The following is a 13,778-nucleotide window of genomic DNA, read 5'->3' on the forward strand; positions in this document are numbered from 1 at the left end:
AGGACTCTGAAAATAATATAAGTGAGGCATGAGAGATGAATTATTTATATAAAATAAAACCACCGCCGTACTCTAAAAGATATAAGTGAAGCACTAGAGCAAAAACTATATAGCTCAAAAGATATAAGTGAAGCACATAGAATAAAAACTATATAGCTCAAAAGATATAAGTGAAGCACATAGAGTATTTTAATAAATTCCAATTCATGTGTGTCTCTCTCAAAAGGTGTGTACAGCAAGGATGATTGTGGTAAGCTAAAAAGCAAAGACTCAAATCATACAAGATGCTCCAAGCAAAACACATATCATGTGGCGAATAAAAATATAGCTCCAAGTAAAGTTACCGATGAACGAAGACGAAAGAGGGGATGCCTTCCGGGGCATCCCCAAGCTTAGGCTTTTTGGTGTCCTTGTATTTTACCTTGGGGTGCCATGGGCATCCCCAAGCTTAGGCTCTTGCCACTCCTTGTTCCATAATCCATCAAATCTTTACCCAAAACTGGAAAACTTCACAACACAAAACTTAAAAGAAAATCTTCATGAGCTCCGTTAGTAAAAGAAAACAAACCACCACTTCAAGGTACTTTAATGAACTCATTATTTATTTATATTGGTGTTAAACCTACTGTATTCCAACTTCTCTATGGTTTATAAACTCTTTTACTAGCCATAGATTCATCAAAATAAGCAATCAACACACGAAAAACAGAATCTGTCAAAAACAGAACAGTCTGTAGTAATCTGTATATTTCGAATACTACTGGAACCCCAAAAATTCTAAAATAAATTTCTGGACGTGAGAAATTTATCTATTAATTATCTTCAAAAAGAATTAACTAAATAGCACTCTCCAGTAAAAAATGGCAGCAATTCTCGTGAGCGCTAAAGTTTCTGTTTTTTACAGCAAGACCAAATAGACTTTCCCCAAGTCTTCCCAAAGGTTCTACATGGCACAAACACTAATTAAGCACAAAAAACACAACCAAAACATAGGATAGATAAATTATTTATTACTAAACAGGAGCAAAAATAAAAAAATAAAAATAAAATTGGGTTGCCTCCCAACAAACGCTATCGTTTAACGCCCCTAGCGAGGCATAAAAGCAAGGATAGATCTAGGTATTGCCATAATAATAAGATAGATCACGAAAAATCATTTCATATTCTCTACGTTCAGCAGCAAGTTTTCTTTGAGGCACCTAAAAGTAATCAAAAGGGCTAAATTTAATGGGATAGAAGTCCCCAAGATCAATTTTGGGAGGTATAGGTTCCTTCTTTGGTCCTTCATATTGCACAACCAATTCATCATTATAAGCATTCTTTTGACAAAACTTCGTGAGCCCATACTCGAGAGAATATCCTAGCTCATTATTTCGAATAGCAAAATCATTATTAAGTTCAGAAATTCTATCAACCAGAACATTGGTAGGAATCTTTTTTCTAAGGTTCTCATTAAAAGCAACATAGTCTAAAGATTGAAAACGCATTATTTCCTCTTGATCAAAGAGGATTGCCTCTATGGGAGGACGGCCAGCGTCCACCCTATAGTGCGCAAAGATTTCTTTGGCCTCTTTTATTATAAATCTGAACTCATGAGCCAAAAAGATAGTAGCAGCACGCTTAACAGAACAATGCTCAATATTAGAAAAATCTAGGAAAATCCTTTGTATGCAAGGATGCATGTGCATAAATTGCCTTTCAAGTTAACCTACAAGCATGGTGATAGCATCCGCAATACTACTAGTTCTATGAAGAATAGAACTACCCATAGAAGGCAAAGCACCGGCATAAGTAAAGAAATCTTGGATAACTCATTTTCCAATAATATTACCACTACCGATTCGGAATTTTTTTGTATGTAAGATATGGGGTTCTTCAGCAGGAGCATCAGAATTTTCCATGTTATTATTATTGTCCCTATCGACAATAATTTCCCCAATTTCAGACATAATGGCAGAAAGTGCGAGGAGCAAAAGTAAGAGGGAGGCGAACAGAAAAGAGAGGGCGAATAAAATGGCAAGGGTGAAGTGGGGGAGAGGAAAACGAGAGGCAAATGGAAAATAATGTAATGCGAGGGATAAGAGATTGTGATGGGTACTTGGTATGTCTTGACTTGTGCGTAGACTCTCCGGCAACGGCGCCAGAAATCCTTCTTGCTACCTCTTGAGCACTGCGTTGGTTTTCCCTTGAAGAGGAAAGGCTGATGCAGTAAAGTAGCGTAAGTATTTCCCTCAGTTTTGAGAACCAAGGTATCAATCCAATAGGAGATCACGCTTGAGTCCCACGCACCTACACAAACAAATAAGAACCTCGCAACCAACGCGATAAAGGGGTTGGCAATCCCTTCACTGTCACTTACGAGAGCGAGATTTGATAGATATGATAAGATAATTTTTTTGGTATTTTTATGATAAAGAGAAATAAAGATGAAAAGTAAAATAAACGGCAATAGAAATAGCTAAGTGTTGGAAGATTAATATGATGGAAGATAGACCCGGGGGCCATAGGTTTCACTAGTGGCTTCTCTCAAGAGCGTAAGTATTACGGTGGGTAAACGAATTACTGTCGAGCAATTGATAGAATAGAGCATAGTTATGAGAATATCTAGGTATGATCATGTATATAGGCATCATGTCCGTGAAAAGTAGACCGAAACGATTCTGCATCTACTACTATTACTCCACACATCGACTGCTATCCAGCATGAACCTAGAGTATTAAGTTCATAAGAACAGAGTAATGCCTTAAGTAAGATGACATGATGTAGAGGGATAAACTCATGCAATATGATATAAACCCCATATTTTTATCCTCGATGGAAACAATACAATACGTGCCTTGCCGCCCCTACTGTCACTTGGAAAGGACACCGCAAGATTGAACCCAAAGCTAAGCACTTCTCCCATTGCAAGAAAGATCAATCTAGTAGGCCAAACCAAACTGATAATTCGAAGAGACCTGCAAAGATAAACCAATCATACATAAAAGAATTCAGAGAAGATTCAAATATTGTTCATAGATAAACTTGATCACAAACCCACAATTCATCGAATCTCGACAAACACACCGCTAAAGAAGATTACATCAAATAGATCTCCAAGAAGATCGAGGAGAACTTTGTATTGAGATTCAAAGAGAGATAAGAAGCCATCTAGCTAATAACTATGGACCCGAAGGTCTAAAGTAAACTACTCACACATCACCGGAGAGGCCATGGAGTTGATGTAGAGGCCCTCCATGATCAATGCCCCCTCCGGCGGAGCTCTGGAAACGGCCCCAAGATGGGATCTCTCGGGTACAGAAGGTTGCATTGGTGGAATTAGGTTTTCGTGATTCTCCTGGATGTTTGCGGGGTACGTGGACTTATATAGGAGGAAGAAGTAGGTCGGTGGAGCAATGAGGGGCCCACGAGGGTGGAGGGCGTGCCTAGGGGGGTAGGTGCGCCCCCTGCCTCGTGGCGTCCTTGATTGTTTCTTGAAGCCCACTCCAAGTCTCCTGGATCATGTTTGTTGAGAAAATCACGTTCCCGAAGGTTTCATTCCGTTTTGACTTCGTTTGATATTCCTTTTCTGTGGAACACTGAAATTGGCAAAAAAACATCAATTTGGGCTGGGCCTCCGGTTAATAGGTTAGTCCCAAAAATAATATAAAATTGTAAAATAAATCCCATTAACATCCAAAACAGATAATATAATAGCATGGAACAATCAAAAATTATAGATACGTTGGAGACGTATCAGATCTCTTCCTCTTCGGTGGACGTCCCCCTCAACGATGCAAGGGCGGCCCTGCGCACCTCCACTTGTTGTTCCAAGACAGCACTCCAGGCTTGGAGCTCCCATGCACGCTTCTCTGCGACCTCGCGATGGCGGTCAGCTTCCCGAGCCTCTTCCAGAGGTTGAGAGCAGGCCTCACGAGAGGCTGCAAGGGAAGCCTCGGCCTTCGCATTGTCGAGCTCGCGCTGGTGGCGCCCGAGGTTGATGGCCACCTTCAGCTTATGACGCTCCTCCACCAGCCGAAGACCCTCGGCCACGAGGCGCACGTCCACATCCACGAGCTCTTCACCAAGATGGTTCATCACGCCCATCGCCTCCTGAAAGAGGTCATGGCGAACGACGCTCCTTTCTCGCGCCGACTCGAGCATGCTGCTGACTTCATCCTCCGCCGCGGGAACCGCGGATGGGTCCGAAGCAACTCGCCCCCTTTCGGCAGGGGGCTGGGGGCTGGCGCCCGCCCATTTGCGGGACGAGCCTCGCAAGGGGCCCGAACGAGTGAAGGCCCACTGCTTGAAGAAGACCCTAGGATTGAAGCCAACCAGTCACTGTCCACGACCAGGGGAGGAACCCTTGGCACGCTTCTTGTGCTCTGAACAAGGCCGCGAAGAAAAGACGGCGAAGGCGTGAGCTCAAGACACCTTGTCGACGGGCCGGCTTCCCCGGTTGGCTCCACACCGTGAGTAGAGTGCGGGCTTGAAGCGCTCGAGTCTAGCGAGAGAGGCGAGACGAGAGGAGGTTGCTTCTCGGGAGATCTTGCGGCCTTGGCGGAAGGAATCCTAAAGAGATATCATCACAAAGGGAAGCAGCACGTGCAGAATCACCAAGATAAGGTACTTACTCATTAACGGCGATGTACTTTCTCCGTTTTAATGACCCGAAGGTGCTGCTGCTTGGGAACACCTTCCTCTTGCGGAGCTCTTCGAAGTCCACGCAGAGCCGACCGAAGCGATGGACATGGCGGCCCACACGAGGCGCAACTGGAGAAGTGCTCGAAGAGGCAGTCTCAGGAGCGCCAAGATGAGGGGAGCCATCAGGCTCTGCCTCACGGCGACCTCATGAGGTCTCAGGAGCCCCGGCCTTGGGAGACGTGGGTTGCGTCGCCTCCTGAACTGTCGTCCCGGGGCAGGAGTCGCGAGTTCCTGAGGATGACGCCTCAGGAGCCTTGGGCGGCATCAGCATCTCAGCACCTTTGCCATCAGCCCCCAGTGGTTCTCGCCCCCTGCATCCACACTTGGGGCGAGCTCGGCGCCAGCAGCAGGAAGAGGAACCACGATGATGGGGTTCTCACGAGGCCCCACGAGGCCGACTGGGTGCAGCCCCCACTCATCAAAGGCGGGCATCTGCTCCACGAATGTCGCCTTGTTCAAACAGCGGTACATAAGGCAACTCTTCCTTGGCATGTCGTCTGGCAACGGGACACCCATTAGGACCTCGAGCACCGTTCGCCGCGCTTCAAGGGGGAGCCCGGACTCCTGAAGTCTCATGTGGTCCTTCCTGTTGAGCAAGGCCCACATCGGTTGAGAATGGCGCTGAAGCGGAGCGATGCGGCGCCATATGAACTCCTTCACCACCATAGGCGCAGTCACATCAAGGTCCTTAAGCCACCTCAGCCTGAGCCAAACAGGGGCAAGGAGCGAATCGGTGAGCCTCTAATGGTACCAACCGGAGCTGGGAATAGCGGGCGCTGATGGAGAAGAGAGCAGGGGGCTGAGCACTCCGACATCAACAAATGCCCACCGTGTCCGAAACCCGCTCGTGGATGGTGGGAGCTCGAAGTCAATCCTTGTGCCGGCCTTCGCCACCATGGTCTGAAAGCTCAGGAATCCTGAGCTCTGTTGGGGATCAATCAGGTGCAGCGAAAAGAAGTGGCGGAGAAGGGCAACTGAAGGGGCAATGCCTATCATGGCCTCGCAAACAAAGGAGAAGACGACGAGAAGGGTCACTAATTTAGGATCAAGGTGCAGCATATGGATCTGATAATGCGCAAGCACAACATTGAACAAGGCGGAGAAAGGAGGGACCAGGCCGGCCCAAAGGGCGTTGATGAATAATGGGACCTCGGTGGCCGCCCGGTCAATGCGAGCACGAGACACAGGACAAACCATCGTATTTCCCCACTCATTGAAGCTGGAGGCAAGCATGGGATGCACCTTGCCCATGGCCTCATCGTTGAGCACCAGCGATCGACCAACTGCGGGCTTGACAGTCGGGGGCGCACTAGCCGAAGACAGAGGCTTCTTCCCGTTATTCGCTTGCGTCGGCGCCATGGCGATGGAGTGAGCAGAGCTCAGGTCAGATTGGAAAGAGGAGCGGAGTCCGGGGGAAGCAGAGAAATTGAAGAAGTATGGCGCAGGCGATGGAAGAATAACTGTGTAGGTTGCGGTGGCCACATAGCCAGGCAGATTCCAAGGCAGCGTGTGGAAGCGAAGACACCCACGTCGAATCAACCACCACGCATCGACCAATGTCGCATGCTATTGGGGCCCACGGCTCTACGCACTTGCCCCTTTGGCTTCGCCTCGAAGCTAAGCCCGAGCGCGCCTTGGGCCCGGGGGCTACTGTCGGTGTTCTGGGAACGGGGGTCCCAGACTTGCCTGCCTACGGCCCACGGCGTGGCTCTGCAAGCGGGCTCGTACGGCCCATCTTCACCAGCATGGACTCAAGACCCTCGCGAGGGGCCAAGCCTTACGAGGTGGACAACACAGGACCTCCTCAGGAGCGGCCTCACCAGGCTGGCTCGCGAGGGGCAGAGAGATCAAGGCCAGGCAAACCTCGCGAGGTTCCGATGATGTGAGCCGTGAATACCAAGGACTGACGGGCGCTAGGCGGGCGCCAGCGCGCATAGTGTCCTTGTTTCCTCTTTGGTGCTAAGGAAACAGGCGCATGCGCGGAGTACCGAGGTGTCAAGCAAAGGTTTCCATATTGGTGCAATGAGACCAAGACCAGCAGGACGGCAAGACGGAGGTCACCATGGAGCCCAAGACGGCGTCACCACCAGAGCATTTGGCAGGCGAAGACCACTTTTGTCAGGATAAGCTGTACTAGCTGTCCCCTTTTGAATTGGCCATTGTTGGCTCCCGTCCCGCTCAATATTTGGGGAGAGGACCAGGGCCTCTATAAATAGGACTGGCCACCACCATAGCTAGGGGGATCGATCGGTCGGATCGAGAGAGAGCAGAACAACCACAAGTTCACCGAGCAAAAGAACACCTCTCCTCAGGAGGCTATTCTTCCCCTTGTACTGTTCATCCTCAGCCCAAGAGGCAATCCACCACCACACTGGAGTAGAGTATTACACCACAACGGTGGCCCGAACTAGTATAAATCTTGTGTCCTTTGTGTTGCGAGTTCATCGAGTTTGCCCATAAGATCTTAGCGAAGTTTGGACGTGGATCGGTAGGGGGAGATCTTCGCGCGCACCCCAGTGTTCGAACCTTGAGGGTTTTGCTGGAACCCGTGATCCGACAATTTCTATCATTTTGAGCACTCCATGAAGATGTATGTGACATGGAAGAGTGACCCATGAACCTAATCGATTGTGCATTTGCATTCAAAAGAAAATTTTAAATAATGCACAAATTTAGGGGGAGTTCTTTCTTATCACATACTTCTCAAAGAGACGTTGTTTTTCAATATTATTATCATTTGTCAAAGCTTTGATCTATATGTTGTCATCAATTACCAAAAAGGGGGAGATTGAAAGTGCAACTATCCCTGGGTGGTTTTGGTAATTCTTAACAACATATAGCTCATTGAGCTAACACTATTTGAAGATAAATATTTCAGGAAAGCTCAATGATTGGCATGGCATGGATTAGAAAGTGTACCCCTCAAAATGCTAAGGACAAAAGATTGGCTCAAGCTCAAAGCACAAGACTATTAAAAGCCAATACTATTAAAAGCCAATACTTTTAGTGATCAAAGATCACATTGAGTCCATAGGAAAAGCCAATACTATTAAAAGGGGGTGAGGTGTTGCTTAATGAGTTACTTGCTCAAAATGCTTAGTGATATGCTCCAAAAACCCTCAACTACTTTCTCATATCCACATATGTCCCAAACCAAAAGTCAAACTCGGCCCCGCCGAAATTTCCTATCCGGCACCACCGAGTTCATTTGACATAGTCACTGCAAGAAACCCTAATCAATTCCTTCTCACTGATAGGGTTCTCGGTCTCACCGAGATGGATTGCAAACTCTCTGTTTCCCTTTGTAACGTTTCAGTCCAACCACGATCGGTCCCACCAAGATTGCAATGCAGACTCGCTGTTTCCCCTTCGTAACGTTTCGGTCTAACCGAGATGAGCGAATCGGTCCCACCGAGTTTGCCTGACCAACTCTTTGGTTGCCTATTACCAAAATCGGTCCCATCAAGTTTGTGTAATCGGTCTCACCGAGATTATGTTATGCCCTAACCCGAATGGAATCAATCCCGCCGAGTTGACATGTCGGTCCCACCGAAAACCCTAACGGTCACATTATGAACTAAATTGGTCTGACCGAGTGGTATGATTCGGTCCCACCGAGTTTGGTGATTTGTGTGTAACGGTTAGATTTTCTGTGGAGGCTATTTATACCCCTCCACCCACTCTTCATTCGTGGAGAGAGCCGTCAGAATATGCCTACACTTCCAACATACATTTTCTGAGAGAGAATCACCTACACTTGTGTTGATGTCAAGATATTCCATTCCAACCACATAAATCTTGATCTCTAGCCTTCCTCAAGTTGCTTTCCACTCAAATCATATTTCTACCAAATCCAATCCTGTGAGAGAGAGTTGAGTGTTATGGAGACTATCATTTGCAGCACAAGAGCAAGGAGTTTATCATCAACACACCATCTATTACCTTTTGGAGAGTGGTGTCTCCTAGATTGGTTAGGTGTCACTTGGGAGCCTCCGTCAAGATTGTGGAGTTGAACCAAGGAGTTTGTACGGGCAAGGAGATCACCTACTTCGTGAAGATCTACCCTAGTGAGGCAAGTCCTTCGTGGGCAATGGCCATGGTGGGATAGACAAGCTTGCTTCTTCGTGGACCCTTCATGGGTGGAGCCCTCCATGGACTCACGCAACCGTTACCCTTCGTGGGTTGAACTGTCCATCAACGTGGATGTGCGATAGCACCACCTATCGGAACCACACCAAAAATCTCCGTGTATACATTGTGTTTGCTCCCTCCAAACTCCTCCCTTTACCTTCATATGCAATTGTTTTATGTTTGCTATACTCTTAGAATTGCATGTGTAGATTGATTACTTGTTTGTGCTAAGTTGCTAAAATCTACCAAGACTTAAAATTGGGAAAAGGCTAGATTTTTATTTGGTCAAGTAGTCTAATCACCCCCACCCTCTAGACATACTTTTGATCCTACAATCATCGTGTTCATCAGGAGGGCTTGGACGGAACAGCCGACGGAAATGAGGCCTAGCGTACCGCAGAACGGAGGAAACGGCCTTGTGTTCGACCGGCCATGGTCGAAACGGGATCCTACTCATTGAGAGGGGTCTGGCGTACCGCAAAACGGAGGAAACGGACCTCCTATGGTCGAAACGGGGGTCCTGTTCATCGGGAGGGGTGTCGCGTACCGCAAAATGGAGGAAACAGACTTGTGTTGGAGCGCTACTGTCGAAACAGGGGTCCTGTTCATCGGGAGGGGTGTGGCGTACCGCAAAACGGGACTCCACGAGATACTGTTCATCTCCACCATCGAACCCCTCCAGCCTCCACGGGCTATTGTTCATCCACCGTCGACCTCCTCCAGCCTCCACCTACGACTATTCATCCATGGGCTCCTATTCATCCAGCCTCCACCGCGCGCTACTCCACCGGCTACTGTTCAACCAGCCCTCTCCACACGGGCTCCTGTTCAACCACCCATCCACGGGCTACTGTTCATCCACCCTCCACCATCTACTGCTCATCAAGCCCTCCATGGGGTCCTGTTCATCCAGCGCCAACCGGCTCGATCGATCGGGGTCTTGTTCATCCAGAGGCAACACCACGGGGTCCTGTTCATCCAACCCCACCAGGAACTGTTCATCCAAACCCCCAGCAACACTCACTGTTTAGCCAGAGGCAGCATCGATCGGCTTCAGTTAGCAGTAGTAGCGAAGGAATCGCTCTATCGGGTTCAGTTAACAGTCATCGATCGATCGCTCGGGTTCAGTAATGCGTAGCCTGCAGTGCAATCGCTCGGGTTCAGTAGGCGAACGCCTCACTCGGGTTCAGTTAGAGCCCAACGCCTCGCACCCACGCATGTGCGTGTACGAGAGAAATGCGCAAACCTCCGTGCATCGCTCGGCACCTACCACCCACCGTAACCAGGAACACCCCGATATTTTCCTCGCCCTCGCTTCTACCATGATTTTTTCCGTCATGGACGGCCCAAAGAATGTCATGCAGCTGCGTCTCCGGCCCACCCAGGACGAAAAGCCCGTTTTCTGTCATGATTTTTTGTCATAGAAGTAGGAGCCCACCACATCTATGATGATACCGGGTTTTGTCACAATTATCGCCATAGAAGTGTCATAAGTATGACAGAAATTTTTTTCGTTCGGCCCAAAATGTCACGTATGTGTCTTTTTTTTTGTAGTGTGTATGTCTTGCATGTGCTTATCTGTGGTGACAATGGGATATTCACGTGATCCACTTGTTGTATGTTTTGGTGATCAACTTGCGAGTTCCGTTACCTTTTGAACTTATGCATATGGGTTGGCACACATTTTCATCTTGACTCTCCAGTAGAAACTTTGGGGCACTCTTTGAATTTCTTTGTGTTGGTTGAATAGATGAATCTGAGATTGTGTGATGCATATCGTATAATCATAACCATGGATACTTGAGGTAACATTGGAGTATCTAGGTGACATTGGAGTATCTAGGTGACATTAGGGTTTTGGTTGATTTGTGTCTTAAGGTGTTATTCTAGTATGAACTCTAGGATAGATCAAACGGAAAGAATAGCTTCATGTTATTTTACTACGGACTCTTGAATAGATCGATCAGAAGGAATAACTTTGAGGTGGTTTCATACCCTACAATAATCTCTTCGTTTGTTCTCCGCAATTAGTGACTTTGGAGTGACTCTTTGTTGCATGTTGAGGCATAGTTATATGATCCAATTATGTTATTATTGTTGAGAGAACTTGCACTAGTGAAAGTATGAACCCTATGCCTTGTTTCCTAGCATTGCAATACCGTTTACCCTCACTTTTACCACTTGCTACCTTGCTATTTTTATATTTTCAGATTACAAAAACCTATATCTACCATACATATTGCACTTGTATCACCATCTCTTCGCCGAACTAGTGCACCTATAAAATTTACCATTGTATTGGGTGTGTTGGGGACACAAGAGACTCTTTGCTATTTGGTTGCAGGGTTGTTTGAGAGAGACCATCTTCATCCTACACCTCCCACGGATTGATGACACGGCCTTCATATTTTTTTCCCTAGTGCAAGGCTAGGGTTTCTCCGTCTTCCGGCATCTTGGCCGCCGGAATCTATCCTCTGATCGGTGCCGTCGCTACGCCGGGTTCCTCGGATCAGGGCAATCGAGGCCACCGCTATCTATGTCTCTCTCTCATGAGGGGAGATTGGATCTGGGGATGGCAAGTTCCAGCTCGCAAGGACGGCGAGGGAAGGAAACCGCAGATGAGTTGTTGGCTCGACTTAACTTACAGGAGGAGGAGGATGATGACTTTGTTTGGGAAGAAGAGCTGCCGGACTTGGGAGAGCCGGCGAAGTGGCTAGCTATAGCACGGGTGCATACACTGAAATCTTTCAGCCCTAATGCTCTGTACGGGGACATGCGTGTAGCGTGGAATCCCGCGAGGACTGTGGTTTGGAGGAATATCAAAGATAATCTGTTCATAGTCCAATTTGGTTGTCTTGGTGATTGGAACAAAGCAATGTTGGAGGGACCCTGGTTGTTCAGAGACCACGCTGTAATCTTAAAGGAGTATGATGGTTTTAAGAAGCCTGAGAGTGTCGTCCTAGACAAGCTGTCGGTCTGGGCTCAGATACATCTATTGCCGGATAACTTTCTGATAGAACGGGCAGTCAGGGGATTGGCTTCTCGCATCGGGGAAGTGGAGGAAGTCCAGTTGAAACTCCCGGCGGGCTTCTTTGGGGAGTTCGTCCGGGTCAGAGTGAAAATTGACATCAATGCCAAGATTAAACATTTTGTTACATGAAGGAAAGGAGAAGAAAGGGTAAGGTACCAAGTGAAGTATGAGAAACTCCCAATCTTCTGTTATAATTGTGGTGAATTTGGCCACTGGCATGAGGAGTGTGGAGATGGAGTTCATGATGAATCCACCTTTGAATGGGGGGAGTTTGTTTTGGCTGTCAACGTGAATTTTAGGCCGGCTGGCCGGGGGAATTTTGGCACCCAGCGAGGCAGGGGAGGCCTTGGAAGGACGGGGGGTCGAGGCAGAGGGAGGGAACCCTATAATCCCAATCAGAGCTGGCGCTTCAATGCGCAACAACAGAACCAGAATTTTGCCAGGGCACCAACGGAGGAAGGGACAGAGCTGGGAGTTCAGGTTGTGACAGCAGAAAAGTCCAGAGATGATCTAGAAGTGGCAGATGGAACAGGGAATGCCCGAGACAAGTCAAAGGAGGGTGTGCTTGCTTCATACAAGCGCCCGTCAATGGAGAACAGCTCGCCTAGCTCGTCCTTGTTGATGGCAAGCAAACAAGGTGGTCCAGTGGACAGCTCCCTGGCGATGGTGGTCACCTCGTCGGCGGTGCCCCCATTATCACCAGTGTATGTATCACCCCGGAAATAGAATAAGAGGCACAAACAGCTGCAGGACACGGGAGATGAAGATGAGCATGGTAGATCTGAAAGCCTTGTTAATCAACCATATACAGCATTATCGGCGGGCTCCTTCGAGGAGCGCCGCCGGGCACAATGAGTCTCCTAGTATGGAACTGTCGCGGGGCTGGCAAACCCATGACAGTTCGTGAGCTTCGTGAATTGACGAAGCAATTTGCCCCCTCTGTATTATGCATTGTTGAGACTCAGTTAGAGGGAACGAGAGTTGAGAACCTAGCAAACACAATAGGTTTCGATTGTAGTTTTGCTGTAAGCAGTGATGGTAGAAGTGGTGCCATTGGGGTTTATTGGAATAAGTCAATAAAGTTTGAGATTATTGGTTACTCGAGGAACCATATTGATGCTTTGATAGATGATATGGTGGAGTGCAGAACGCGTGTCACGTTTGTGTATGGTGAGGCACAAGTCCAGAATAGATACAAGACTTGGGATATGATGAGAGGGATTGCAGGCAATAGCAATCTCCCATGGGCAGTCATTGGGGATTTTAATGAAGTCTTGCATGCTCATGAGCAGGATGGAGTGGGGAAACGCAGCCAAGCACAAATGGACGCCTTCCGCGATGCGATGGACACATGCGGCCTCATGGATATTGGTTACAAAGGAACCTACTGGACGTTCGAGAAGAAGGTCGCAGGAGGAACGTACACGAGAGTACGGCTAGACAGATGTTTGGCAAATCCGGCATGGTGTATCGCTTTTCCTACACCAGTTCTTGAACACAAAACTGCAGCGTCCTCTGACCACGCCCCAATACTTCTAAGGTTCTCTGATAAGCAATCGTGCAAGAAACCTCCAAGAACTTTTAAGTACGAACTGATGTGGGAGCGTGACCCAGATCTTTTTGAATTTGTTGGAACGGGATGGAAAGAAAAAGAAGGTGGAACAGTAGCGGATGTACGGGACAAACTAAGCAAAATGTCCAGAAATCTGTCAGCGTGGGATCGCACGCATTTTGGGTCGGTGAGACTAGAAATTGCACACTTGAAATCAGAGCTGGACCGGCTGCGCTCCTCGCGTGCTGGACAAGGGCCCAATCTTGCTGAAATAAAAATCACCGATAGGCTTGTCGAGTTGTATCATAGGGAAGAAATCCTATGGAGGCAGCGAGCTCGGTTGGAGTGGCTTCAACATGGTGATATGAACACCTATTACT

Source organism: Triticum aestivum, chromosome 6A (genome assembly GCF_018294505.1).
Source record: "Triticum aestivum cultivar Chinese Spring chromosome 6A, IWGSC CS RefSeq v2.1, whole genome shotgun sequence".
In the NCBI taxonomy this organism is placed as follows: domain Eukaryota; kingdom Viridiplantae; phylum Streptophyta; class Magnoliopsida; order Poales; family Poaceae; genus Triticum; species Triticum aestivum.